At 41.8% G+C, this 6471-nt stretch overlaps 1 pseudogene; it reads right to left on the bottom strand.

Annotated features, from left to right (window-relative positions):
- Positions 1–643: 643 nt before the first annotated feature.
- LOC117719511 (large ribosomal subunit protein eL39-like) lies at positions 644–790 on the bottom strand (annotated as a pseudogene).
- Positions 791–6471: the final 5681 nt, after the last annotated feature.

Below are 6471 nucleotides of genomic sequence, written 5' to 3'. Positions count from 1 at the left end.
TTTGATGTCACTTATTTTGGGGACAGTCTTATTATAGCCCTGGCCTGGAACTTGCTTTGTAGGCCAGGCTAATCTCAAAGTCACTGAGATCCTCCTGCCTCTGCCTCCTGAGGCAATAGCCAGTTTTAAACATTTGTTAAATAAGACATAGATCAAGGACCAGAGAGCAATTATTGAATGACAAGGAAATAATCTAATTTCAATAATCAAGTGAAATGATAGAGAAAATGAGTCTTGACAAATAAGTTTCTTTTTACTTCTGTCACTCAGGGTTGGAGTCTCCCAAGCATTCAGAAAGCTGAGAAAGGAGGATCATGAGTTTGAGGCTAGTCTGGATACATCTCAACCCCAAACTACCCAAACAAGATCCAGGATGTAGCTCACTGATAGAATACTTGTCTATTATGCAAATGTTTCTGAACCACAAAACAAACAAACAAAAAGGCTGTAACACAAGCAATTTTCTTCTAAACAAAAGGTTTCATTTATTTATTACTGAACTACTGAATGAACCCACAAGAGCACTGCAAGAAAGAAAACTTATATTCCTAATAAACACACTCAGCTGTCCAGACAATGGTAATGTAAACTTGATACAGTAAGTGAATGGTAACCTTCAGACAGCATAAGTACATGTGGTTCCTTATAGACCCAATTTGGTTCAGCTCCAATGTCTCTGCTTGGAGTTGTACATGATTTTATTGCCAGTTTTCATCTAAACCCATTGGGCAATGGGACGATTTTGCTTTCGTTTCTTAGCCAGGAATCGCTTGGTCTTATGAGATGCCATGGTGAAGAATCAAGTCAGGCAGGCACACATTCCTCCAGGCGAGTCTAAACCAGTGGATTAGATTAATTTTGAAAGGCAGGGTGGAGTTGAGTGCCTGACTCAGCCAGGTTTCTTGTGAGCACTACACAGGGGGAGCCCTGGACCCCACACCAGAAAAGCTGCGCCAGCTTGGCCAAGCTTAAGTTTTTTTTAGGATTTTAAAAAAAATTTATGATCCTAAAAGATATTTTTAGGTTGATAAATTTAAGTTATGATTGAAATTGATTTAGGTACAGAACTTTGGACTTAACCACGATAGAGTACTTTCTCCAAGATTCCAATTGCAAATGCAGTTGGGCTGGGCATTGTAAATGTAATTCTTACCATATAGTATATAGTTTATTGGTGTTAGAGAGTCTTTTATTTAGACAAAAAGGAGGGGAGATGTTGCAGGATATTTGATCACATTGTTCACCCCAAAACTGTGAACTGGAAAAACCTTGTGGTGGGGCTCAGCCCTAGCGCACAGCTTTTATCTAAGAGCTCTCTGTTTATTGTAAACAAATAGTTATGGTGTTGTCCGACCCTAGCGCACACCTTTAACCCAAGAGCTTTTTGTATAAGAAGCTAAATAAAGTCAATGGATAGCCAAGAGACACAGCAAACCACCAGTTGACAGGGAATGAACATAAGAAAACCCAGGAAAGAGAAAGGAGGGCCTTTGGGTTGAAGGGTGTTTAAGACAGCATGGAGAAGAAGATGCTTTTCTGGGATGTCAGTTGAGGTCATCTGGATGCTTTCCCTTCCCCCTCTGAGCTAGCAGGTTTTTACCTCAGCTTCTTCCTTGGTAAAATCAAGTGGCCGGGCTTCTTGTTTTTAAAAACACCAGTCCTCACAGCAGAGATTGTGGTGGAATGCAGGCTAAGCGGACTTGGTAGCTGAGAGTTCTAAATCCAGATCTGCAAGTGACAGAAAACCACTGGGTCTGGCTTGGGCTTTTGAAACCTCTAAGCCAACTTCCCAAGTGACACATTTTCTCAAACAAGGCCAGATCTCCTAATCCTTTTAAATAGTGCTGGTCCCTAGCCGTTTAAATATATGAACCTATAGGGTCATTCTTATTCAGACACCACACCCAGCTACAGTAAATAGAACATAAACATGCATAGTAGGAATGGACTTTGGGTAGTCCCGGAGTAGTGTAGCTGGGGCTTGTGGTAGATTTAGCTTGTGTTGAGATGATTCCTACGGTGATTTATCTTTACTTTATTAGTAAACTAACAATTTGGCAGATTTATTTTTTGCTGTGTATAAGTTCAAATACTTGTATTCAGCTTTGTGTTTTAATGGCTCCAGGACATTTTACTTATTGATGGAAAACTTCAGGTATCAATGGCAGCAATACAGCCCCATAAATTCTCATCATCTGGCTTTAAGAGTCATCCATTACAGGGTGGTGAGATGGCTCAGCAGGTAAGGATGCTTGGAGTTCTGTCCTCTGACCCCTCATGGTGAAGAGGAGGAAATCAACTCCTAATAGACTGTCTTCTGGTTTCTACACACTGTCCATGGCATTCTCCCTACTTCAGGTAAATAAATGTAAAAGAATGATCAACCATTATAGATAGCTGAATCTCTTACCATCCGTGCATATCTCCTCTGGTCTTCCCCCATCCTTTCTGCTCCCTCGAGTATTTTGAATTTCATCCACACATATTATTATGTTCTTTCATCTAAGTGACTTTTAAACAATTTTTGTTTACTTTCTAACAAGATTTTTTTTTTTTATGTATACGAGTACACTGTAGCTGTCTTCAGACACATCAGAAAAGGGCATCAGATCCCATTACAGATGGTTGTGAGCCACCATGTGGTTGCTGGGAATTGAACTCATGAACTCAGGACCTCTGGAAGGACAGCCAATGCTCTTAACTGCTGACCTGTCTCTCTAGCTCCATCATCTAAGTGATTTTTGTGTCAACCAGAAACCATTGTTGATTTGCTTGTTGAACAGTTGCCTTGCACTAAGCTACATTCAGGGGGAAAACAGGAATTTAAAAGCCACAAACATGCTCCCTACTCTCTGACTGTATCCAACTGGTGGTGGAGTGTAACCTAAGTTACTGGTCTTCTTAGGTATGTAGTTCTCAGTTGCTTAATTGATTCCTGTCTTAGTTTCATCACAGAAAACTTAAACGGCATGATAGTGATACTGCATATGGTTGTAGTAAAGACTAATTGGGCAAGGTGGAGAGATTTGGTCATCAAAATGATTTATTACAGTTGAATTCACCTTGTTAATTGCTGAAAAGTGACTGTGTTTACACTAGTATTTAAAGGAGAAGGAAATTACAAAACTAACTTGAGTATAGTTGACATTGGTTGTCAAACCATCATTTCGTTTGGAAAACTGACAAAGGGGAAGAATTAGGCCTTTAGTTACTTTTTTAAATAGAAACCGTTTTAGGGTCACTAAACAGCTCCTCCTGTTCATAAAAGAAACATTCGATTACAGAAGACTGACCACTAAATTCAGGTTATGTAAAATTAGAAACCATGGGGTTTTTTGTTGTCTGTTTGTTTTGGGTTTTTTGTTTGTTTTGTTTTTTGCCTTTTTTTTTTTGCCCCTAAGGACAATATTTATTCAGTGAAGTATAAATGATTACATCATAGCTTAATGGCTGACACTAGTTAGGCAGGCCATACATCTCATTTTGTCTGAGATGGTCCCAGTTGATGATTGCTGTCCACATGTGATTTTTCTTTCCCCTTCCCTTCTCCCTCTCCTCTGTCCTTCTCTCTCCTACCAGGTTCGATCCGGCACCACATGTGATTGCTGATATCTACTCTCCTCCCAAGGTGAAGTTTGTGTGACAGGTGATAGGACCGTTCTATTGAAAGGTGTTTTAGATTCCTTTCTTTTCAGAGTGACAGAACACCTGACAGAAACCAGTGAGTGAGGAAGGATTTATTTTGGCTCAGACTTGTAGGGGCTACAGTTTATCATGGCCCAGAAGAATTAGAGGCTTGGCTCTGTGTGGCTGGGAGTGTGAGGAAACTTATTCATATCTCAGTGGACCAGGACAGAGAAAAGTCAGTTGAAAGCAGTCTGGGATCTAACCCTCAGAGACTACTGCCAAAAGACTTTCTTCCAGTGGCAAGAGCTCTGCCTCTCAGAGGTTCCACAGTCAACTAAAGGTTTCACATCCAGTTTCAACAGTCCCGGGGAACAAGTGCTTAAACACGTGAGCATGTGCAAACTATTCATGGTCAAAAAGCATTTGAGTGAGGCCAAGCTAATATTATGTGGGAAACAAGTTGGTTACAAGCTGCCATCACTTTTCACCAGTGTCAATCTTGACATCCCAAAGGATAAAACAACCAGATATTTGTCTCTTAGTATGACACAGAAAAATACACAATACAATTAATGAGCTATCTTAATAAAATGTTTGATTTTTTATTATTATTGTTATTATTATTATTATTTTATTGGGTTTTCAAGACAGGTTTCTCTATCTGTAGCCCTGGCTGTTCTAGAACTCATTCTGTAGACCAGGCTGGCCTCAAACTCAGAGAAAGCCACCTGCCTCTGCCTTCTGAGTGCTGAGATTAAAGGCATGTACCCCTCCCTGAAGTGTTTATAAAAAGATAAAGAGATAAAGAGAGTATGTTCTGTGGGTGTGTGGAGAGGTATGGGGAAGGGGATGTCTCAGCGGGCCCATGTAGAGGCATCTCTTTCCGTGAGGGACCAGTCACACACCGGTATAGTATAGAATAGAGTTTATTGAGAGCATGGGGAGGGGAGCCAGGAGGGTAGTAGAGGGAGAGAGAGAGAGAGAGAGAGAGAGAGAGAGAGAGAGAGAGAGAGAGAGAGAGAGAGACGCAGAGGAGTAGAGAAGTAGAGGCCGGCCATGACCATGTGGAGAGAGAGAGCAAGGGGCGGGGGGGGGGGGCGGGGGGGGGGACAGAGAGGCAAGAGGGTAAGAGAGTAAGAGATTAAGAGAGAGAGAGAGGAGGGGGCAAGCAGCCCCTTTTATAGTGGACCTACCTGGCTGTTGCTGGATAACTGTGGGGAGGAGCATACCTGGCTATTGCCAGGTAACTGTGGAGGTGGAGTTTAGACAGAATACTAACACTCCCTCTACCCCTCAACCCCCAGCTAAAATGCTCAATATAAGTCTGATGCAGTGGTGTACACCTGTAATCTCCTCATTCAGGATCTGAGGCAGAAGAACTAAAAGAGAATCTGAGGCTAGCTTGGGCTCATAGAAAAGCCCTATTTTCAGAACACCACCTAACAAACCACAAGATCTTATCCAATGTTTAGAGGAAGCAATCAGACAGATCCAGAGGTAAAACTGGTCCTGTCCTCACCAAGTCAGCATTAGAATAAAAGGACTGCTCTAGGTTACAAGTGTCTTTTAGGAGACATAGCACCCAGATCTAGTCTTTGGTTCTAAATTGAATACTGATTTGGGCAAAGCAGCTGAAAGGAACATTTTGGAGGCACCACGGAAATCACTTGGATTTGGTATTACTGATAATTCTTAGGTACAATTATCTTTACAATGTTGAGCCGGGCGGTGGTGGCGCACGCCTTTAATCCCAGCACTTGGGAGGCAGAGGCAGGCGGATTTCTGAGTTTGAGGCCAGCCTGGTCTACAAAGTGAGTCCAGGACAGCCAGGGCTACACAGGGAAACCCTGTCTCGAAAAAAAAAACAAAAAATAAAATAAAATAAAATGTTGAAAACTTGTGAGTTTTTAAAAAGATGTATTCTTCTCTCATATGTATGATATACCCTGACCAGTTTCCCCTCCCTCCACTTCTCCCGACTCTCTCTCACCTCCTTCTCCTCTAGATCCACCAGCCCCCTCTGTTTTCCTTCAGAAAGAAGCAGGTCTCCAAGAGACAACACCCAAATAAAACAAGATACGATAAGATGTGGCAAAAGCCATATGAGGCTCATATCAGACCCAATAGAAGAAAAAGAGCCCCAAGAACAGTGGGAGTCAGAGACACCCGGCTCCCACTGTTACACGCCCCACAGCAAGATGACAGCCATAGCACATATGCAGAGGATCTAGTGCATACCCAGACAGGCCCCGTGTTTTCCACTTCAGCCTCTGCTAGCCCATGTAAGCTTGGAGGAGAGGGACCCAATGGAGACCTCTAATTTAGATTCTGTCTCTGAGTAATGTCTGGCTGTGGGTCTCAGCACCTGCTCCCCTCTGTCTCGACCCAGTTTTTTCCCCATTCAGTAAAGAGTTGTTCAATCTCCTTAAGTTTGTAGGCTGTCTGTTTTTCTGTTGTTGAAATCCAGCTTTAATCCACTGTGGTCTGTTAAAGATTCTGGGAGTTGTTTCCATTTTCTTCTATCTATTGAGGCTTGCTTTATGTCCAAGTATGTGGTCAGTTTTAGAGAAGGTTCCATGAGGTGCTGAGAAGAAGGTGTACTTACTCTTCTGTGTTTGGGTGAAATGTTCTAGAAGTATTATTTAGGTCCATTTGGTTTATGAAGTCAGTTAGTTCCAGCTTTTCTCTGTTTTCAGTCTTTATTTGGAAGATCTGTCCATAGGTGAGGGTAAGTTATTGAAGTCTCTCACCAGTTGTGTGTAAGGGTCGATAATATGTGGGTTTTTTTTTTTTTTTTTTTTTTTTTTTTTTTTTTTTTTGAGACAGGGTTTCTCTGTGTGTCCC

This window comes from Arvicanthis niloticus, chromosome 14 (assembly GCF_011762505.2).
Source record: "Arvicanthis niloticus isolate mArvNil1 chromosome 14, mArvNil1.pat.X, whole genome shotgun sequence".
Classification (NCBI taxonomy): domain Eukaryota; kingdom Metazoa; phylum Chordata; class Mammalia; order Rodentia; family Muridae; genus Arvicanthis; species Arvicanthis niloticus.
The sequence above is the reverse complement of the archived record's forward strand: the minus strand, read 5'-3'. Positions and strand labels throughout refer to the sequence as shown.